Below are 23,805 nucleotides of genomic sequence, written 5' to 3'. Positions count from 1 at the left end.
TCTCTAATCTCATTCACTAGCCATATTAATAAGGAAGAGACTCAAGTTAAGGACATTTTGTTAACCTAGGAAGAAGTAGGGAGAGCTTTTAAGTTTGGGTTCTTTGATTGAAACCTCACTAGTAAAAACAAGACCTGGCTACTGCTAGTTTGGGGGAGGATTCTAATGCGCTGATAGTACTTTCATTTCACAAGTAGCCCTCTCTGAAGTCAGTGCGACTACTTGTGTAGTAAGGAGTTAAGGGTATTAGAATTTGGCCCTTGGTTGTAATGCATATAGTTTCGCTGACTGGTGTGGACAGGAATCCTATTTCCAGGCATGAAATTCTGAGTGTGTCATAAAACTGTTCTGTAAACTGTCTTGGAGAGAGCCCTATAGAACAGTGTTTCTAGCACGTTTTGTTTAAAAGCAAAATCCTAGTCTCTCGTTTAAATATGGCTGTTACTAGCAGTATTACAGCTATACCGTGGATAGTGCATTTCTGCTTTCCATCTCTTGTCTCATTTATTTTTTCAGTCTGTCTCCTTACTTTCAATTGTCTCTTCTCTGTCTCAGTTTATCCAATTTTCCAGGCTGTCTGGCCATTCCAGTGCTATTGCTGTCCTAATGGCTGCAGAAAGAGCGGTGGAGCTCTTCGCTAAATGGTTTTTTGTTTTGTTTTGTTTCTTTTTTAACAATGCTGTTGCCTTTGTGCTTTGTTTGTGCTATGTGCTCTCTGTTGTGTCATCTTGGTAGATAAGATGTTTGCATAACATGCATTTTGCTGTAATTGTTTCGTTTCTGCAAACATTTATACTGTATTGTATTTTACACAGCTCACGTGCCTTTGGGACAGTGATAGATTGTAGTCTCTAAAAGAAACTGGGCCAGATCTTTGCCCCTACTCTGGATGCTTTGGGCCACTCTGGCAGCATAACGCAGCCAGGCCCCTGTGACAGGGGATGTGTCTGTGAGAAAGAGGTCATGGGGCAGCCTGGCGCTTTTGCGATTATTGCCAAGGGCTGCCTGGTCCTTGAAAAATGCAAAGGTATCTTAAAGCCATCTTTGCTCCCTACCCATTATCTTTTGGTGGGCACAGCATGGCTGGACTCAGTTTTCTAGCCTATTGACTATAAATTGCTATTGAACAGTTAACAGTCCTGTTGTTTGCAGTATTCTTTTTCTTTCCCAGTAATGTGCAATATAGGAAGACTCCTGGGAAACTGTACGTGCCTGGGAGTTCCAATGGATTATATTAAAGGTTGGAACTCTAACATGAGACTCACAGAATTTCTTCCACTGGGCAGTGAGTTCCCCACTCCCTCTGTGAAAGAAGTTGGGGGTTTCATTTGTGGATCCACAAAGATCTTCTTGGATCTCTGGAACCCACTAGAGGCCAGGGATTTCTGTACAGAGGCCTCTTGCCTCCACTTTTCTTCATTGCCTCCTTCCACCATGATGGCTTTTGGCACCCTCTGGGCAGTATGGGCTAGAGTCACAAAGAAAGTTAGGCCGACATTTTAGGCGCATAGAAAATCCCTGGGACTCACAGAGCCTGAGTTTGGCACCTAGGCTCCCTTTACAATGAATGGGGAGAGAGAGTCACCTCAGAATGGAATCCACGAAAGCCAGCTCTTCGCCTAAGTTAGCCAGTGAAAGATGCCAACGAAAACGGTATATGCTAAGCCCTGCCTGTCTCCTGGAGTCAAGCACCTCATCCAGGCTGCAGGGGAGGCACCTCCCTCTGCCTTGGATTCACAACTACACACCCTTTACAAAAGAAGGGCAACAGGGTCATTCTTATATACTTACTCTCTGTCTGCGGCCTGATGACTCTGTAGCCCGGTGATTGAAGCACTCACCTGGCAGGTGGAAGATCCAAGATCCAGTTCCTCTGCTTCAATGACTTTTTAAATTATTTCTCCACAGTGGAACAGCTTCATGAGAGACTGCGAAAATCCTGCATCAGAATATCCCATAGACAATAGTTAGGGCACTTATCTGAGAAGTGGTAGATCCCTGTTCAAATCGTTTCTCCCCCTCAGGTGGAGGGGAGACTTGAACTGGGGGGTCTTCCACATCCCAGCTGAGTACTCTAACCCCTGGGCTAAAAGTTATGAAGGATGTGCTCCCACTTATTCTCTTGTTTAGTGTAAAATTGGGTGTAAGGACCTGATCCGGATTGGGCCCCACAGGAGAGTTAAGTGGAGGAATGCCTAGCTTCCCCTGGTTCAAGCATTTCTTTCAGGCTTAGACATCTAGACATCTGATGTGAGCACATAGTGTGCATGCTCAAAATCAGGATCGTAGGTGCCTAGGGAACATTAACTACAAAAATGTAGGTGCCGAGTGATTTTAGGCACCTACATGGTTGGCAGCAGCTGGGAGGGGGTTTTGTGAATCCCAGTGGGGCCTGATTCTGGGATTTAGGTACCTAAAGTGGCAGTTAGGTGTCTAAGCTCTTTTGAGAGCCCAACCCTATGTGTGTATGTATGTTCAGCAAAGCTTGAGTCCCTGAATATTTTTGTCATTTTTGCAGGCCAGATGAAATGAAGCAGACTATTATAGGTTTTTGCTGAATTAACCCATAGAAGTATTTAAAGAAAGCAGTTTACATCTTTAAAGTAGAGTTTAAATCACTCTTAACTTGATGGGACAGTTGGACTAGAAGCCCAGTCCTACCTTCCTCACTCAGGCTAATCTCCTGTTGTATCTGAGCCTCAGGCAAAATTTCAGCAAAGCTTCCCTGCTCAGAAAAGTACTTACACACATACTTAAGTTGAAGTTGACTTCAAGCTTTAATGGGATTTAAGCACATTCTTAATACAGTTATGTCTACACTACCACTTATGTCAGTATAACTTATAAAAAGAACAGGAGGACTTGTGGCACCTTAGAGACTAACAGATTTATTTGAGCATAAGCTTTTGTGAGCTACAGCTCACTTCATCGGATGCATCACGAAAGCTTATGCTCAAATAAATGTGTTAGCCTCTAAGGTGTCACAAGTCCTCCTTTTCCTTTTGTGAATACAGACTAACATGCTACTCTGAAACCTGTCAGTATAACTTATGTCACTCAGGGCTGTGAATAAGGGACATAAATTATACCGACCTGAGCACTGGTGTGGACCATGCAATATGGGTGGGAGAGCTGCTGACATAAGTGCTGCTGCTCGTTGGGGGTGGATTAATTAAGTCAACAAGAGAGTTCTCTCCCATCAGTTTCGAGCGGCTACACTAGAGAGCTTAGAGCAGTGCAGCTGAATACGGATGGACCTAAGCACCCGCTCAAGTGTTTTGTTGAATTGAAGCCTGAATGCGGAAAACAGGATTGGATTTTTAGTCAGACAGTTCTGCAGTTACTGCTCATGGAGTTTTCCTGTTGACTTCCATGGGAGCATGTGCCCTAAAGACTGGAAAGAAGGTGATACGGTGATTATGGGTTATATACAGGCTATGCCAATTATATTTTGTTCTTCTTGTATCCTAAAAAGAGATTTTGCTTTCTCCTTTTTGCCAAGTTCAGGTAATGTTTGCATCTTGATCAAGTCAACATCACTTTATGGGGAAACCACAGCAAAACATGTTTTTCTTTAGCAAAAAGCACATACTATAAATGGGATCTATCAGATGTAACCATCATTCCCTTCAACAGGTCTCTCCAATAGCTATATTCAGGCCTGGCTGCCATTCTTATTTCATGACTATATTGGTTCCACTGAACTAAACTGGTTCCTGCACTGTCAGAGCACCTGAGCCATTAGAAAGCATTGATTAGCAGCAATCAACAGAAATGATAAATTTAGATAATGAAATTAGGAAAGCTAAAACAATTTTGGATGACCTGAGTAATTTATTAGCACCTGAATTTTTTTTAAAACCAGAAACATAAAAGCAGGCCTTATTTAAAGGCCTCTTTTTTGGGGGGAGGGGGTCCAATCTTATTTTTTTCTTTAATAGCCCTTCCAACTATGGTGATTTTCTGTTCTGTGAGTCAATAAATGAAAAATTGCTAACAAAATAGTTTGGTTAAGGAAAAGTTGAAGCCGGTTGTTGAGCCAAAGTGTGATTCAGGAGCTGAAAATATCTATGCACTTCACGCGTACAAATCAAACACAGTGCTTTGGCAAAGCCCACTGGGCTAGAAACGGAGCTTGAAGTCATTCCTTCTCCAGCATGCCATGTATAGATGGGGACCCACGCTCCTAACAAATTACCGATCAAACTGAACACATAATAAGAGACCATGACATCGGTGCAGAGTGATTATGGCTCCTCAGTCTCTGTTGCCTTGCCCTTTGCATGTGATTTACACCTGTGCAGTGTGAGTGTAATCAGGATGGGAGAGTTTTACTTTCACCTTCTGTAGACAATAAATGCCAAGTACATTGGGAAGAGGCTGTGTGCATATCCCTGCAATGGAAAAGTGCTAAGATGACATTTAACCATTTTGCTGGAAATGGTATAACAAAGTTTGTGTTTACATTTTTATAATCCCCATATGGAGTCAGTGCCCTGGTAGAATGAATGTACTGCTCTTTGTTTCAATCTCTCAGGCTGCAGACTTGGAAAGACAACATGTACAGGTTCATGTTGTGCAGGCGGTCTTTGCAACCAGAAACTTAGGTTCAGATTCTAATCTTAGTTATGCTGATGTAAAGCCATAGTAACTTTGCTGATATCTGTGGAGGTGCTCTGGAATTACACCAGTCTAACTGAGGTCTTAATTTTATCATATGGTGAAAAATATCTTAGATTGTGCAGATAACAACAACAAAACTCTGTAGGAAGAGCCTAAGTCCTTGGAATTCAGATTTTCCATGTTGACGGATTTTGGTTTTTCCTGGGCATCACACTTCCCTGCTGCCGTTCTGCACCTCTGGCTGGTTGCCACTGTCTCAGGGCAAGTTGACTTTTATTTGTGATGGAGATTGGGCTACTGCCATTGCTCTGCTATGGGCTCAAACTCACAGGGAGCACCTGCAGGGATGCCCTTTCTTGTGGGATACATTTTTAACAACTCAAGTGATTGTCATGGGCTTATAAGACTCCTACTGTCTTGAAGCCTGCTTGGTTGGCAGCCACGAGTCCCTTTGCCTTAGTTTCTTCACAGCGCAGGTTACCTTCCCCTCTCTCCTCCCTGCCGCCCTCCCTTCCCCAGCTTATTTGTCATCAGCTAATGGGCATTGCTGGATAATCATCTAGAGGAGGACACACAAACAAAGGTACTTCACCATAGAGACGCCTCAGGATACGCTGGATAGGCTTTACTTCCTCTGTTTTGAATAATTTACAGTACTGGTTTTCAAACTGTGGGGTGTGCCCCCCTGGGCAAGGTTATCAGGGGAGCACAAGGTGGGGCATGAGGCTGCGGCTAGATGGGTGGCTAGAGCAGTAAACAGGGAGCCCCGGCAGTTGTGGGGGAGTGGGGAGTTCAGCCTTGCTCAGTCCTTCCCTACCCTCACAGCAACCTGCTGCTCTCCCCGTTCTCTCATCCCTGACTGCTGAGACTCCCTGCACATTCTCCCCACAGCTGCCCTGCCCGGGCCTGCACAGCTGGCTGGCCACACACCTGTGTATTTTAAACCCTCCAGAGCCTGCAGGAGCAAGAGGCTCTTTGCATGGGGTGGTAGGGCAGTGAGGAGACCCTGGTCTGCTCTACACTGCCATGGGCTCCTTCGTGGATGGAGCCAGCTGGGGCCTGCTGCCACCCTGCAGGTGAGTTGCCTGCTCCCCTTCGTGAGCCATTTTCTGTCGGAGGTGGGTGGTGTTGAGGGGGAGGAGGGGCAGTTATGGGACTCCCATGGAGAGGGGAGGTACAGCAAAAAAAAAAAAAAAGTCTGGGAACCTCTGTCTGATTTACAGCATCAGCTTTATGTGGTGCCCTAAAATGGGCTCTACTATACCTTTACTTGTTCGCTTGCCTGCTCACTTTCAGATGGTCACCAGATGTGCTTGTTTCTTTATGCCAGCTGGCTGTGCAAATGGCTGTATTTTCTTGGCAGTCATGAACTAGGCAAATGGGTTGTGCAACTTGTGTGCAGACACAATGTCAGCCATCACTTTGTCACTAAGCCTCCAGCCTGGATAGCGAGGGCATGAATCCCGGCTGTCGATGTCTAAACTTCTATTTGCGCTGAGGTTACAGGCCTATAAGTAGGGGGATGTGCTCCTACAGTACTAATTTCGACCTTTGCTAGAATAAAAAATCTGGCCTCTATGGTAGCATGAAATGTGGTGTTCTGGTCAGCCAGAAAAGGGGATAGTGGGCAACTGCTGACAGAAAGAGAGTGTACAGGGAATTTGCATTTGACACGTTACAAAAGACTCAGTCACGAAGGTTCCAGTGCACATTTTAATGTAATCCAATGAATTAGCTTTTTACCCCTGAATGTAAGTGGATACTCTCAGGTAAAATTTGGCCCCCAGATGAGGTTTTTACAGAATCTAAGGACTAATAGAAATGTTTCCATGAATAAATTACAATTCCAGTAGGCTTTTAAAAAAGATCTAAATATTTTCCAATGTTGTTTACAACACAGATATTACAGCATTGTGCTAGGGTTGCCTTTTTTTTTTTTTCTTTTCTTTTTTCTGACTCAACCCTGGATAGTATGATGATAGGCCGGTATCCATGGACAAGTATCACGTGTAATGTAAAACACAGGTATGTTCTGCCATTGGTCATGTCAAGTTAAGTGAGAGTGTGGCATTGCTTTTACCTTCCTCTGCTGTCAAGAACTTTGTGCTTCCAGTCTCAGTTACTGCCGCTATCAAATTGTGTAACTGTAATTAATTGCACCTTGCTTTGAGGGTGATAACTGCAAAATTACTGAGGTTGTGTTTGGTGCCTAAAGCTTAATGCACCAGAATCACAATCATATCATCACACTTGGACAAACTGTAGACCCTCTCTTCTCTCATCTGAGCTTGCAAGGCACAGAATACTTTGCAAGTGCCATGATTATTCTCTATAGGAGAGAGATGACAGCAGAATATTCATGCAGAGTGGGTCCAAACCCCTTACACACTGATGTGGGCCCTAAGCCATCTCACACAACGGGGGAATGAGGATGGGCCATTCACAATGAAAACAAAATGTTCAGAGTTTGGTTTTCAAAAACTGTATTTTTCCCCCCAATTTTTGGATTTTAGTCCAAAAAAGAAAAAAAACCCAGAAAATTTTGAAAAAATTAAATATTTTCTGTTAATTTTTTCCTTTAAATGCACTTTTTCATTAAAAATATCAACCAGCTCAAAGGAATGTCAGTCATGTGATTCTGATTATGCAAATGAAACTCTTTTTCCCTTTCTGAGATGGATTTGAACCCATGGAATAGAAACAGGGGACATATGCAATTACTAGTGCCCTGAGCTATCCAGCCATGTACCAAACAATTTGATGACAGGCTATATTTTGGGCCTAAACTAAGATAGTGTCTAAATTTGTCCAAACACTCAGGGTATGTTTGGAAATCCTCATTGAATCTCTTTCAAATGCCATTTACCTTACAAATACAGCAAAGGAAATTAGTTACAACTTAGTTAGCCCCCCACTGTGTTACAAACCTGGTCAGATCAAGACTTGAAGCAAGTTTTGAAACACTGTTAAGGTCTATTTTACACTAGAAATGGATCCAAGTTTACCACCAAATTTGTGGAGAACCAAATTGTAAATTTCCTTAACAGCATTGCAGTTGTAATGTAGACAGGGCTTTAGTTTCCGTTTGCACTTTTGAGGTACTTGCAAACACGTACTGGACTTTTCCAAAACCTTCAAGTAATAAATGTTAGAATATTTGTTGTTTTCAGTAAACTTTAGGTTCTCATTAAAAGATTTTGCAAGGTGGAAGATATAAAAGACTGTCAAACTACAAGTCAAGTGCAGTGAGCATTTAAGAGGTAGTACCAAAGTCCCAGCTCCTGTTTATCCACCAAAGGAATTAATGTTTAAAGTCAGCTGTGACTATGATGCCAGAACTCCTGATACATTTTTATGTTGCCACCGAGGTGCAGCTTTATCAATTATAAAATTGTTTGTGGAACTCCCGAAGGGCAGTGCGGGAAGTAACCTGACAGAAAAAGTCTTTCAGAAGCAGACAGTAACAGTTATTACCAGTGGACTTCTGCCTGTGTGTAAAAACTAATCCCTACCTTTATGAGATTCAAAATCTTTTTTCAGTTTGAACTTTGTGTAATAAGCCATGTTTTGCTTCTCCTACTGTATTTAACTTCAGAGGAGTTAAAAGGTGTCTATAGTCGTAGTGTCTGTGCTCACAAACAACTGCAGTAGATTAGAAAATGTTGATCAGGTCTGATCACATATTAGCAAATTATCAGATTATTGTTGTATTGCTCTGCATGTCCAGTGGACAGTTCTTAAAGGACAGGTACACCCACGCTTATTTAATCATGCTATCAAAGAAGCAGAGATTGTGCACATTTTAAAATCTTCTTTTAGTCATTCAAGTGATCCAAACAAATTAAAAGTTGTTTTTTAGTATGGCAACAATGCTGCTAGGTGCCTTAATTGGGCAGTATAATTCTGTTGGACACATGCATTGTCTGGGTTGTTACAGAAATTATGGCTTGGCTACTTCCTCATAGCACGCACTATACTTTAACTACAATGCAGTTTTAAGATGTGATTAAGGAAATTCAGAAGGACTACATGAACCAAGTCTTGCCATCTTTCTTCAGTCAAAACTTCCATTCATTGGGATTTTTGTCTAAGCAAGAATAAACTTTCCAAAGTATGGATTAAGGACCTGACCCATCTCTAACCAAAGTCAGTGGGAGTCTTTGGCATTTAGATCAGACTCTAAATTCTCCTCTAAGTTTTGTCAGTGTAATTGTATGTAATTGAGTCCATGAAGTTACACTGCTGTACGTGAAAGAAGAGTTTGACTCCCATATGTTAAAAGGCAAATTTGAAATCAGTGAATACAGAATAGAGTTTCTCAGTGATTCCAGCTTCAATACTCCCTTTGCAGCTATTGAGAGGGGACAGCAGTGTGGTGTTTGGTTTTGTTTTGCATCGTGAATAACATCTTTCACACACTATGCTTTATTCTTGTTTACACTAAGTCTCCTTTACTATTGTCAGAGCGATATACAACAGATTTAGTGTAAATGAGAATTAAACCCACTGTTTTTACTATGTGGATTAAATAAGCATATTTATGACACACTGGGGAACTTTAATTAAAAACAACTGTCTGCAAGTGCTACAGGCATCATTGAAGCCAGTGAGCCATGTTTCCACAGAATGAAAGGGCCGTGTTTCTAAGGGTGAAGCTGGAATTTATCTTTATCTTACTATAGGAAACACATGCTGTATATAGGGGCACCCAGGTTTTATTGCAGGATGGGGTAATCTGGAGCCATGTCATTTATTTATTTACTTCCTAGAATTTTTTCTGCTGTACACTGTAAAAATATGTTGGGTAAAATCTTGGCTCCATTGAAGTCAGAGTTTTTTTGCCATTTTACTTCAATGTTGCCAGGATTTCACCCATAAAGATTAAAACCTCATTGGGCCCCACCAGTTCAAAAGTTCAAAAGTAGCTCCTTGACTCTATATCCAAATTAATTTCCTAGAAAGTTATATCAATGCTATAAAGTGTAAGGGTCTGGAGCCAGAACATATGGTTTTTTATATGCTCAAATGCCTGCATAGACCACTGTTTACATTACTGGTTAGTAACACATTATCATTTGCCTATTTGTTTTTGTTGCTGATAGCAAACGTTACAGAAAAAAAACATAAGCATATGTCTTTTATTACTAAATGGTTCCAGGCCTATTTCATCCTTTGGATTTTGGCACTGTGCTTCTATTAAACCACATCTGCATTCTCACAACAGTGGAAATCCTGTCCTTAGCCCATCCCATCATGTCTAGGTATTGCACTGCATATGATGCAGCATGGAAAATCATGCCATTGAACCTTTTAAGCCTTTTGAATGGGAGTGGGAGTTTTGCCATCAACTTCTATGGGAGCAGGTCCTAAGACAGGAATGTATCAGAGTGTATCTTGTGGAGTAAATGTGTCCCAAACATGAAGCAGCCTCTGGCCACCCCTCAACAGGCAACACCACTGTATTAAAAACCAAGGCAGTTGTAATCCAGTCCATTGTGTATGCAGATTAGATGTGATTCTCAGGCTTCTTGCCAGTTGCCAGTGTACCCTAAATAACCTCACTGTATGCACTGGGGCTCCCAGTAAATAGGAAGCATTTAATTTTGCAACTGGAATTTAGTTAACTACTGGTCTGAAGCTCTGTGTTCAGGAATAGACTCAGGCTTACTCTCTCACCGCTGTATTGACTGTGTAGCACAAGCAGGAATAAATTCTAGAAAGCAGTAAAAACATTTTTGTCAGTAACGTCCGCAGATCTGTCTGAATACACACAGTGAGCAGATCTGTTGAGTAAGAAGGTGTGTTTTTTTAAAGTCAGTGAGTTAAAGTATTAAATGGAAATTCACAACATACACTGGTGCTTTCTCCTCTGAAGATAGCTAATACAAAGCAAAAATGTGAATTTAAAAAACGAAGCTGTTTTTAAAGCACAGGACTGCAAGGCAAAGCAGCAGAAATGAGAGAACTTGGTATTTCAACAACAGCCAAATAGGGTTTTAAAAACTATTTTAAAATATGCTGCTGCTGTTGTTGTTCTGGTTTCGGGAACCAAATTTTCAGAAGTACTACTGAAGTTGGCAGTTTTAAGTATAGATGCACATGTGATGCGCTTGCATACTTTCTGAATGTGCATGCACTGCCTGCTTGTGTAGCTTCTGCAGGTTAAATTTGTGTGCCTGTGTTTGAAAATGCATCCATCTATGTACCTGTTGGCCCCATATATCAAGTGTCTTCAGCACTGAAGAAATTTTCCATGTTTATTGTAACCCAGTGCACATTGGAAACCCCAGCAGAGATACAAATTGCTTGTACTATATTACTCACAGAGAAAACCCCTTACATGTTGTAAAAAATGGCAGTGACTGACTCATTGTGGTGGTTGTATTTATTTATACAGCCAACATCACAATGCCATTATGTTATCAAATAAAACAGCAGGCTGGCTTTTCCGTAGTTTTTAAAACTTTTTTTTTCAAATTTGTTTTCTTAATAGGTGGAGACGATCATAAAGAGCCATATTTACTGGAGTAGTGAACCAAATTGCCTTGATTGGAACCATTATTCACTTGCACCTTTGACATCATCAACCAGGTAAGAGGAAAAATAACAGAGGACGCACTTAGATTTAACTGTGGCAATAGGCCTGACTGTACAGTCTGGGTGAACATTTCTTTTCAGTCTTATAAGATTTATGTGGCATTCACTCACAACACTAACAAATTACACTGTGTTCTGTCTAAATATTTCACGTACTTTAGTTATAAGTAACACCAACTATTGCTAGAACTGAAAGAGGTTAAAGAAAAAGTACTTACTCTGTTTTCTGAGTTAGTCGACTTAGTGCATTTGGCAGCACTTTCACAGGTTTCCTGGTAGAATCAATCAGTTACTTTCCCCTCGGTATGTGGTTCTTTCACAAAGTGAATAGGACAATGTGATCGTAAAACCACAAAAATTGGCAGGGAGGTTCAGGACCTGAAAATACCTAGAACTCATTTTTTAAATTAACCAGATTATAAACTGATGATATCCCTTTAATTAATTGAGCAATTACAGTGCACTCTTTATGACATTGTCTGTGGTAAGGGAACATTGTTGCTCCGTGTCCGGTACATAGTGATCCCCTGCAGTTCTGGAGTTACCCATCACATAGAATCATAGAATATCAGGGTTGGAAGGGACCTCAGGAGGTCATCTAGTCCAACCCCCTGCTCAAAAGCAGGACCAATCCCCAATTAAATCATCCCAGCCAGGGCTTTGTCAAGCCTGACCTTAAAAACTTCTAAGGAAGGAGATTCTACTACCTCCCTAGGTAACGCATTCCAGTGTTTCACCACCCTCCTAGTGAAAAAGTTTTTCCTAATATCCAACCTAAACCTCCCCCACTGCAACTTGAGACCATTATTCCTTGTCCTGTCCTCTTCCACCACTGAGAATAGTCTAGAACCATCCTCTCTGGAACCACCTCTCAGGTACATGAAAGCAGCTATCAAATCCCCCCTCATTCTTCTCTTTTGTAGACTAAACAATCCCAGTTCCCTCAGCCTCTCCTCATAAGTCATGTGTTCCAGACCCCTAATCATTTTTGTTGCTCTTCGCTGGACTCTTTCCAATTTATCCACATCCTTTCTGTAGTGTGGGGCCCGAAACTGGACACAGTACTCCAGATGAGGCCTCACCAATGTCGAGGTGAGGCTGGGTAGTCAATGGCTCAAAAGATTATGTATTTGATTCTGTCTAAAAATTCACATCTATTACGAAATGCATTTAAAATTATTTTCATTGCTATCATAGGCCTGAGACTATGAGAAAATCTTTTTTTTTTTATGTTCCTATCAGTATAGCCATCCCCAAGCATTCAAGTCTGAGTCCGTGCCCTCCCGCTCCCTGCCCCAAATCATGAAATTAGCTTTAAAATAATGAGATTTGACGATCAATGTTGGGTTCTTTTTATGTGCCCTTTTGGGTTTTGAGTTTGTAGGGTTCAGATGAATCAAATTTTCAGGATTCTTCTCTGAAATTATGAGGGCCAGAAACATACTTGAAAAATAATGAAAGCTGGGATTCTCATGTAATAACATGACTACAGGAGATGGGTCTTTAAGAAAAATACCAAATATTGTGACAGAGAATTGCTAGAGTTGTCAATACTGTATCAATAGTCCTGGGAAATAATGAGAAAATTATGTTTTATTCTGTGCATTAGTGGGAGGGTTTAAATGAGGATGAGCTCTGTGAACTTTCACTCATTCCTTGAACTGTTCCCAAAACTGCCTTGAGGTTTGGGCCCCAGTCATGCTAGATCAGAGGTGGGCAAACTACGGCCCATGGGCCACATCCGGCCCACGGGACTGTCCTGCCTGGCCCCTGAGTTCCCAGCTGGGGAGGCTAGACCCCAGCCCCTCCCCTGCTGTCCTCCCTCCCCTGCAGCCTCAGCGTGATGCACCACCAGCGCTTTGGGCGGCGTGGCTGGCTCCGGCTGGGCTGTGCGGCTGCAAGCTCCTGCCACTCTGAGTGGCATGGTAAGGGGGTGGGGAATGGGGGGAGAAGGTTGGGTAAGGGGGTGGGGTTCCTGGGAGCAGTCAGGGGACAGGGAGCAAGGGGCAGTTGGATGGGGTGAAGGTTTGGGGCGGGGGGGGGGCGCTGTCAGGGGACAGGGAACAGGGGGGGCCTGTCAGGAGGTGGGGGGGGGATAGGGGTCGGGGCAGTCAGGGAGCAGGGGGGATGGTTAGATAGGGGGACAGTTAGGGGACAAGGAGCAAGGGGGGTTGGATGGGTCAGGAGTTCTGAGGGGGGCAATCAGGGGGCAGGAAGTGGGAGGAGACGGAGGCCAGGCTGTTTGGGGAGGCACAGCCTTCCCTACCTGGCCCTCCATACACTTTTGCAACCCCGATGTGGCCCTTGGGCCAAAAAGTTTGCCCACCCCTGTGCTAGATCATAGAGAAGACTCTCTGCATGTGGATCTCTCCATTTCTGCACAGATGATGAGCTCAGCTGCCTGTATTGCACTGTTCCATTCCTCCTTCCCTCCTTCTAGAACCAGTAGAAGCCTTTTTGCACTGCCTGGGGTCAGTGCTGGAGGAGAGGGGCGTAGTTTGAGCAGGCTGGATGTGGGCAGGGGATGACACATCATCTCATCCAGAGGGGCTGTGGAATTACCTTAGAAAAAAGAACCCAAGCTCTGTTTACCTATTCCGTTGTCCCTGCCCAGTGTCCCAAAAGATCGGAGAGCAGTAGCAGTTGGGAAAGCGCTGACAAAAATGAAAGCAAAATAAATGGAACTCCTTTCTGAAGAACAGAGTCCTGGCTGTGTTCTGACTCGCTATAGTAGCACAGAGAAAGGGCACCAACAGGGCAGAATGTGAATGGCAAATAGAGCTAATGGTGATTTGGGGTGAGGGTTGCACATTAGCATGCAGGAGGGCAGTGGCCAGTCCTTGAAATGGGGTTGTAACATAATCTTTCCAGTGACTTTATGGCACTTCTGTGAACTGGGGCCCTTATTGCTGTAGCTCTCTCTCATGTGCTGAAAACTCTCTCTGATGATGAGTTGGCTGATAATGGCATACTTCGCTTTTTTTGTTGGGAGCGACTGAATTTTAGAATAGATGCTCTCAGTTAAGGTATTTAAGGCTATGCTATTGGTACTGTAATAATATGTGTTGTTACCCTGTGTGCTAATGATAGTAAAGTAAACACTTAATAACTGTAGGGTAGTAAATATGGTGTGTGACCTATAAAAAGATTCCCGTTAACAAACTGAACCCTTCCTTGCCTGATATAAGGGCTAAAACTTGCAGTCTTCTGCAGCACTAGCTCAGGGGGGCTGGGAAAGCATATCTTCCCTCAGGAGAGGTGCATGCAATACTACCAAGCCTGCAGCCTCAGATACCCCCTGGAAGGTGATGGCCATCCCATCCTGGAGAAACTGAAATGTTGGTGTGATATTAAGTGCTCAGGCTCTGGTGCTGTGTGGTGTGGAGGGTCCAAGTGGTCTTTGCTGTCTGAGCATTCTTATGAGGATGCTGGGCCTGATTCTCTGCTGCCTGACACCTTTTGTTATTTACATCTGTCCAAAGCGACTGCAAAGTGGGTGTCAAATGCTGCCATTCTGATCCCCAAAGCCTTTTACACATACTTTGCCCAGATATAGCTCACTGTGCTCAAGGGGCAAAGCGGTAGCGAATCAGACCCTGGAAGCCCCTGGGGGATCAAGGGTCTCCCCTTTGGGTCCTGGTCCTGGGTAAAACTGCCCATTGCCAGTTATTCTGGTGGGTCTGGGGGTTACAGCCGACAGCAGGTCTGGGCTTCGTTCTCCCCATTTTGGCATGAGCCCAAGCTGAGTGAATTGGAGCTTGGGGCATAAGAAGTGGAAGCAGCCGATGTTTTCCAGTCCTATTATTAATGTAAGACAGGGACATGCAGATTTCCTCCTCTTCCCCCAGAAAACCACTGAATGAGTTAATGGAGCAATGGATCTACTTGCTGGCCTCCTGAATATCTAGGATAGGGGAATGGCACTCTCTGAAACATGAGGAGGAGGAGGGGGAACTGGTCATTGAGACATGAGGTAAATGGGAGAGCTATCTGGGGATTGAGCGTTCCCATGGAATGAAATGACTAACCCTTTCCTAGTGTGGCTGAACTGTTCTTTGGCACCACAGTTGACACAAGTTGTCAGTCTCAACAGGGAGGCCAAGTACTGAATGGGCATGGAGACTAAATTACCCTCTCATACACCAGATTGGCTCTGAGGCATATTGGCAGGGCAGCATGGGGAAGCTTGTTCAGTCACATCCTGTGCTACGCCTATTCTGTGAATAAACAGAGGACACCGTTCTCTAGGGCTGTCAATACAGCAGTCTGCACAGGAACTAAGTTAGCTGAAAGATCTGAAAGAAAATGTATGTACCTTTCGTATGTTTAATGTATGTGAAGCTGTTTCCTTATGATTGTAAGAAGCAATATCAGTGTTGTAACTGCAACAAGATACATGACTGTGTATTTGTACTGTAATTTTTCTTCATGGACTTATTATGTTTCATCCAATGTCAAAAATGTCCAGACATATTTAATGAAACCTAATGAGTTAGCTTCATCTCTATCAATATAAAATGTATGTATTTGCTACTTTCATTGTGTGGCAGTGGATAGCTGAGTGATAGATGGCAGTGCATTAACATTCTGTATATTGGATGCATGGAGCCCCTGAAATCCTTTGGCACTGTGACCTACTGCTTTCAAATTAGAACAGAGACAGATAAGGATATTCTGAAGGAGAAATTCAATACTCTATTATGAAATTGAGTGCTTTAGAAAACTGGATTTTTGAGACCGTATTTCATATACCTAGAGTTAGAAAACAGAGTACTCTAAATACTGCCATATAAGCAAATGTGGTAAATTTTGTTGGTGTGGGGTTTGTTTGTTTGTTTGTTGTAGCCTCCATTGCACTAATTAACTAGTTAGTTTTCCTAGCTCAGAAATTCTGGGCCACATTCTGATAACTTCGCACGTGCTGAAGTCTGTGAAAATACCCATAGAGCTACTCAGCAATGAGTAAGGGCACCAGTGTCTGGCTCTTTGTGAATAGAGTGTCTCTGAATCATATTCTCCAATGCACACTTCTATGAAAAGGGATTAAGTGAAACTAACAAATGAACAAACAAACAAAAATACATTTTGTGGTAACCAATGTGAGCTATTCTTCATTTATACTATTTAGATAAATTGCTTTCTCTCTCTCGAGTGGTAGCTAATGTTCTCTTACCTCCAGTTATCATTTCTGCAAAAAACAAATATTTTTTATTTTATTCCTGACAGGATTAACAAGGTTATTAAACATTAGACACACCTGATAGGACTAACTTTAGAGAACCCTTACTACACATATGTACCTATTCATATATATATATATACACATATACACACAGTGTTGTATATGCTAGAAAACTATAATCTCCTGTGAAAATATCCAAAGGTTACAGGTTCAGAGGCCCACAGCCTCAAGGTGTATGTGAGATACACTATAACAGTTTAAAATCCTCCAGTGACATTTACGTAGGAATACTGTAACATACAATAATGTTGCAAATATTATCAAGTGTTTCAACAGGATTAATACTTTAAACAAAGAGTTTATATCCGATAATGTTGCATAACTTTCCTGATGTGGTCTAATAATCCTTTGAACCATGCTCCGTCTCATGGTGGGCTTGTCAGAAAGTTTGTGAACTTACCTTTTAAAAATGGATCAAAACCAGTACAGTAGGGAAATCCATGTGATGGTGCTTCTTCCCCTGAGCCATTGAGACGTTGCCAGCTAGTTCAGAAATTGCAAATGTTTGAACTGGCCAGGAATCTCAGACCCAAGTGAACAGCTATCTCCAGATGGCTGCACTCAGTTTTGTACTGACTCTTTATAAATTCTCAGTGGTTGCGTCCTTGGAGTTATGAGGAGTACTGTTCCACTTGTTTTTGCCAAAAATGCACAATGCATTGGTTGATAGGTTGGGACACATGGTATAGCTCAAATAAAAAGGAGGTGGCAGGGGATATAAATGGGAGCATAAAGAGAGAAAGAAAAAGCAGCATGTTTTTCAGTCGATTTTATGTGAGTGTGTGCTTGTGCATGCATGGGCAGTGAATTTCAGCTGTTTGACTGGCAAATGTAATTTGACTTTAAGGCATGAACTTCATTGAATTGTATCCAAGAAAGACACAGCTGAGCAATCTGCAGGAAGCAATCTTTTCCTAGAAATATGCAGCTCCAAACTGTACAAATTCTTCTGTCATTCATAAAATGTGTGTGCACTGCTCAACACAGACAGTCGTTTACTGTTGAAGAGAGACTTAAACAAAAGAACAACAAAAAATGGAATTAGACTTTTAAAAGAAGAAAAAATGTGTAATGTAAAGTTATCTAATGAAGCACCGGCAATCAGGACAGTTCATCATTTGTGGTGCAGCTGTTTCCTGACATTTCTGCAAAATGTTGTGGAAAAATTAATGAAGGTTAGTTCAGTCATGGTTTCAAGCTTGGCTAGTGGAAAATATGACAGTGTTTCCATTGTCAATTAAGAACAAGTTAGGCTATTTTTTCTATAGGGGAAGTGGTATGCAGTTTGTACTATACAGGAAATAGTAAACGACATCAGAGCAGCTGTGTGATAGCAACAGGTATGCAAAGAGTATGGGGAAGAGTCCTTCTCCTCTCAGTTACCTTGATTTTATTTCAGTGGAGTTATCCCTGCTTTACACTGGAGAGGAGAACCCAGTCTTGTAATCTGAGGCTGCTGCTACTCCTAAGCATGCCCGGTACTCCTCAAGATGTTCGACTCCAAAAATGTGTTTTTCTTTATTTAAGTTTAGGAAAACAAAATGTGTATGTGTCAGTAGGATTTGCATTCTGCTGTGTGCCTATAATTGTATGTTATTAATGTTATTCGAAGGAATACTCTCCGAAGACAGTTGTAAGAGAAGTCAGGTGTAATGGGACGGGAAGAATGTATGACACACATGAAACAATCAGTTGCACAAACCACTAGGGTTCATATGATACACACAGTGTGGTTTGAACGACTCCAACCAGCTTCTTTAAAGTAGGAAGCACAGGTTTCTTTAGCTGATCTCAGAATTTCATGCTGCACCTAGTAACTTCTCAACATCTGCAATTTTTATAACAATCCCAGTATGTCTTATTGTACATATGATATGAGCCCCACTTCTCCAATTGTGCCACTCCTCCTCTGCAAAACAGCAATAAAGATGGTAGATCTGGCTGCAGTAAAGGAATTCTGTGGGTGGCATAGAGCAATTGTAACAGCTCATGTACACCACCACTTCTGCTGACTACCAATTTAGGGGGTGTGGCAGCAGAACAGGGTGTCGCTGGGGCTCCCTTCTCTTGGCTGATCCCCCGTGGCTGTTGTGGTCACTTGGCAGCCCTTGACAGCCATTGTAAATTCAAGCAGACCTCAGGCTGCTCAAATTTATGCCAGGGACCAGATGGGTGCCCTAATGGCTCTAGGATTAGACTTGGGGGGCAGGGAACCATGGCTTAAAATCCTCTTTGCATGCTCTCTTCAGATTTGCACTGAGCAGTCCTTGGAAGTACCAGTAAGTCAAGACCATAATCTTTGGACCATTTATGTACTTTAATTTATTTGTATGTAATATATCCAAACAGACTTGCAATGTTTTTGTCAGGCAGGAGTTGCGTGTATGACAGCACTGACTAAGCCTAATCAAAGTTGAATACTTTGGGTCAACTTCAGCTGTGGTGTAAGTGGACCCAATCATCACGTGGAGTTGTGCTCGCTTACCCCAGGGCTGAATTTGGTCTGCTCCCTTGTTTGTTTACTTCAGAATATTGACCCTCCCCCAAAATGCACACTGCTCCCCATTAAAACCAAAAATTTAAATGTACTATTTTTATTCCCCCTCATCCACCCTAGTTGTATGGCTTACTGTATTCTCCTGCTCCATTTCCTGCATTTTCCCAGTGGGCTGAATGTTGATGCCTACTGGCAGCATGTCACAGTATTGCTCCTGCTGAAGACTTCCTGACAGAAGTTATTTGCCAGTGTTGACCACTGGTTCAGCAGCCTGCTCTGTCTGAGGTGTATACGGTTCACCTTTATGTTTGCTTCTTTCCTTTTTCAGAAGTAAAAGGTTAGCTGGCAGATGAGCACCCAGAGGTTCTGCTAAATAGTCTGATAACAATACAACTTTTTATTTTCCTTTTTAATTAGGAAAGCTTTAACAGCATTGAGACAGTGCTAGACTTGGATTTCTAGACTCGAATCACACCTGGAAAAAGTTTTCTTGTGCTTAGTAGTAATGAAGCTGCGTGTGATTTGCATTGGAGTGGGTGAAATTATTTCAGTAAATAATTTAATCGCAGAAAAATACAGTTGGGGATTTGTTTGTGAATTTGATTTGAATTTGGTGAATAGTTTTGGCCAAAAAAAAAAAAAAAAAAAAGGTGGTGTGGGGGAAATTCCAAAAGAAGTCAAATGTTTCATTTCAACATTTTCTAAGAGAAACATTTTGACTTTTCATTTCTTTTGTTTCTATATTTAGGGTCGACCCAAAACAAAATTTTGTTTGGATTTTTCAGTTCGGCTACCATACTGAAAATCAATTCTTCACACTGCTCTCCAGTTTGGAAAAAAAAATAAGGGTTTGAAAATAGACTAGCACAAGTGTGGTTTAAATAGAAGTAATGGGATTAATATAAACCAAAGGAAAATTCAGGCTGAATTTCCCAATGGTAGGCCAAATATCGGGCCAGGTTACACCGGTACATTAGGCTCCAAAGCAGTAAAAGTCCTGTGTTGGTGCTGCATATGTGAACAAATCAGTAGAAACACTGGAGGGAGTTGGAGGAACATCTCACCCTCTTGTGCAATACGTATAGTTACTGTATGTATATGTATGGTGAGTGTGGAGGGTTTCAGGAAGGCACGCTGAAGGCATGTGATCTGGAAATATGTGCATAGCCACAGAGTGCATGCACATCACTCATCCACGTGGCCCAAGGTCACTGTAGCTGCTGAGCAGTAGCCTGTGACTTATTTCACCTCATTCCCTGCAGCAGTTGGCAGCAGGTTAGCTATGTAGATGCCTTTTAGGGTATGTCTACATTGCAGTGTAAGCCTGGGGTTAGTGGAACTTGAGTCAGCTGACCCTTGGTTACAGAACCCAGGGCTTGAGCATCTATACCGATTGTTAACCCTACATTCAGAATTTTCTAACCAAGCTCAAACCTGGGGCTCTGGCATCCGCAATGCAGCATGCAGACCTGAATCAAACTAACTGTATCCCAGACTGTCTAGTGTCCTCCCAAAATGTGGCCGCTTTGACCGTGGTACACTGTGGGAAAACTTGGCTGTTCATCCTGCATGTTACAGGAAGTTTGAACTGCCCGCTGACATATCCTGCCAAGCCGTCATTTTGGTCTGTGCACTCCCAGATGAAGTTTCGAGAACTTCTCTTGTTCGGGCTTTCACTCCTGTGTCAGAAAGTGGTCAGAGCTTATGTGAGATGCTGGTGGACATTTCAGTGGCATTTTCTGACCCACTAAGGGTAGCTGAGAGAGCTTATGATGGAGGAGGATGCAGAGGAGGAAGAGTACTCTGGCATGGCAGACTCACTCTGGCTGATGATACTCATTACAGTCAGTACAGCCATTGATGCCCCATATGTAGACCAGTGCTTCTGGCACAGGGCCACACAAGCACAGACTGGTGGGACCACCATCGTGCAAACAGTGAAATCATGTACAAAACAGTGAAATCGTGTACAAAACAGAGCCCCCGCAATGTTGCATGTCCCCTGGTCCCCCATTCTCCTTTGCTGTGTTCCCTGTTTTGCTGCTCACTTGAACCCTGGGGAGGGGGGCATCAATATGGCCATTTCTCTATTCGTGAGTCCCACTGTCTTTGGTACTGGACCTACTTGTTGGTCCTGTCCAGAACTTCAATCATAAGTTCATCGTGAAACCTGCAAATCTTCCAGCTTCTTCACTGTTTGTTGGTATGTGTGGTCATTCCTGGTACTCTTCCTAAAGTCCACTAGTTGCTGGCCTTGCACCAGAGATTTAACAAGATCTGTGGCCCTGGAACCATGAAGTAGCACACTTTGCAAAAGACTTCTTCTGTTCAGTCTCCATTGCAAACACAGAAGGCTCTCTGAGGGTGTGTTTGCAGCTCAGTATTCAGAAGATAATGGAAGGGCTAAATGCTGACTTACTGAGCTACTGCACTACACCAAGGGATGTTGCTTCTGTTTTTCTGGAGTTGACTGGAGATTTTTGGTATAGAGAGGACAAAGGAAGGGGTTGGAATGGGGGCGGGGAAGGGGCGGGGCCTCATGGAAGGGGTGGAGTGGGGGCAGGGCCAGGGGCAGCAAGAGGTGGGGGTTCAGTGATGCCGCCCTCAGGCCAATGCACTAGTCCTCGTGTGACCCTCATGGTCATTTGAGTTTGAGACCCCTGGTGTAAATCTTTGTAAATGTGTATACAAATTACTTGGGGTTCTGAGAAGTTGTCAAGTACAGGCCTCCATACTGTGAAGGTTACACACCATTGATGTCGTCTGATAGGTATTTTCTGACTCTGACTTCTTGAGATTTGAAGTGCCCTGCCATAAACATGATTTCTAAGCTGTTTACACTATGATGATAATAAATAAATTATTAATACTTTTTTTTAATTTTTCTAATTCCATTCTGTAAAGGAGAGACACTCACTCACAAATCGATGTTTTGACAGTTTTAATAGATACTATATAGGCTTACTAAAGAAATTTTAAGTTACACTTACTTATATAAGCCCAGACCCTTAAGGGTACTGAGGCACCTAACTCCCCTGTGTTACGATTTCAAATACCTTTGAGGATTTGGGCCATAGTGCTCAATTCTCCTCCCACTTCCACCAGTTTTAGACCAGTATAATCCCATTGACATCAGTGGAGTTACTCCCGATGTTTACTTGTGTAGGGGAAAAGAGACTCAAACCCATATGCTTTGTATAGCTAATGGGTTATGTGCATCTTCATTTAGGGTCCAAGTCACAACCCTGAAATCCTTAATTTAGGCAAAATTTGGCTGGACATCAATGACCGTTTTAGCAGTACGTTAGGGTCGGCCTCTTAGTATCAGCATGTAATGAATTTTGAACACTGAAGCCTTGACGGTGCAAGCACATATGCATTCACTTCACTTTAATCAAATGAGTAGTCCCATTGAAGTCACTGTACTCCTCTATCAATGGATTACTCATGTGCTTCTAGTAAGGACGTGGGTAGTGTTGTAGGATCTGGGCCTAAATCTTGTAACACATCCAGTGTGGGAATTTGGAATGTATGCGTTCTGACATGAACTGTTTTCAGACTATTCAGAATGAGGGTCAGGCATAGAGCTGGTAAGGAATTTTCTGTCAAAATGATTTGTTGATGGACGAATCAAAATTTTCTGTAGGTAAATTTCCATTTCTGTAACATTCCCCTACTGTGCTGCTTTTTTGTTTCTGCCACCCAGAATTTAACCGGATAACTTGATCCTGACTGGATCAGCACTTTACTTTTGAACACTAGCTGCTGGATCTCGATCTTGCTTTTGCTTCTGAGAGGAAGGGACTAATGATTCCTAAACAGCCCAATTGGCTTTCAAAGCAAAAACATCTGTTGGAAATAGGGCTTCTTGTTCACTGTGTCTGTTAGCCAAGAGACTATGCTTTGTCCTCATCAGAGGGTGCTGCTGAACTCTTATTCATGTCAGAACTAGTTTCAGGAGAGGTGGATCACTCAGCTGCCTGGAGAGTTGTAAGATAAAGACAAAAGACTTTGAAAGATGAAATCAAAGTGGCATTGAGATTTCAACTTGGTTATGCATTCTTGTATTCATTATCAAATCTCTTTTCCATCACTTTGAAAGCCAGTTGTTTAGCTCAGTTAAGATTCTGCTATTACATAAGTGCAAAGTACAGTTCTCCCTTACTGGAAATAAATCAACACCTTGGCATATTTAGGGTGCGTGCAATTTCCAAGTAGCTCTTTGGGGCCGCTGAAATATTTTCAATAAAATCTTATGATATTAGCATATCATATACTAGGATAACAGTTTTGATGTCAGGGTGTGATCTACAGGAACTTTATTTTCCTGGTGGGGATGGTATGCATTTAGATGAAAATACACAGATCTGTTTGATTTTGTTTTAATTTGTCACTGTATGGCAATTAATGTTTTGGGTTTTTTTAGTAGTGTCTCTAAATGTGTGTTGATAGTCACACAGGGCAGGAAGATTAGGACATTACATTGTCTTTTTCTGGCTGGTGTCTGAGGCACAGTATATGTTAAAAACAAAAATGGAATTGCATAGTATTTGCCCCCTGTTAAAGCAGAGTCCATTTTTTATTTTTATTTTTGTTTAAATTAAAGAGCAAAAACAACATTCCTCTACTTTGATCTACATTGCTTTGTAGGTTAAAAAACCCCCCCGCCCTTTTTTTTTTTTTTTTTGGTCATCTAACCTTTTAAAAATATGATGCAGCAGTTGTACTTAGGATATGCCCGTATAAGTTTATCTACATCCAAGAGAATGTCAGATGCAGTTAGCCTGCTTACTTTTGTGACTTGGCAGTAGCTGGAAATCTGATGGCTTCAGCCTTTCTAGGCATG

General features: G+C 42.3%; 1 protein-coding gene across 4 annotated transcripts in view; it reads left to right on the top strand.

Annotated features, from left to right (window-relative positions):
- Positions 1 to 23,805, top strand: part of HIVEP2 (HIVEP zinc finger 2) — a 151,366-nt gene that overhangs the window by 77,639 nt on the left and 49,922 nt on the right. For 3 of the 4 annotated variants that reach the window (XM_073337492.2, XM_073337495.2, XM_073337493.2), the window contains exon 2: positions 11,117 to 11,214. The gene's annotated coding sequence lies outside the window, so the exon portion shown is untranslated. Of the gene's footprint in view, positions 1 to 6,594; positions 6,649 to 11,116; positions 11,215 to 23,805 lie in introns of all 4 variants that reach the window. The other variant, XM_073337494.2, reaches the window with a different exon arrangement.

Source organism: Lepidochelys kempii, chromosome 3 (genome assembly GCF_965140285.1).
Source record: "Lepidochelys kempii isolate rLepKem1 chromosome 3, rLepKem1.hap1, whole genome shotgun sequence".
NCBI classification, from domain to species: Eukaryota; Metazoa; Chordata; order Testudines; family Cheloniidae; genus Lepidochelys; species Lepidochelys kempii.
Note: the sequence above shows the minus strand (reverse complement) of the source record. Positions and strands in the feature narration are given on the sequence as shown.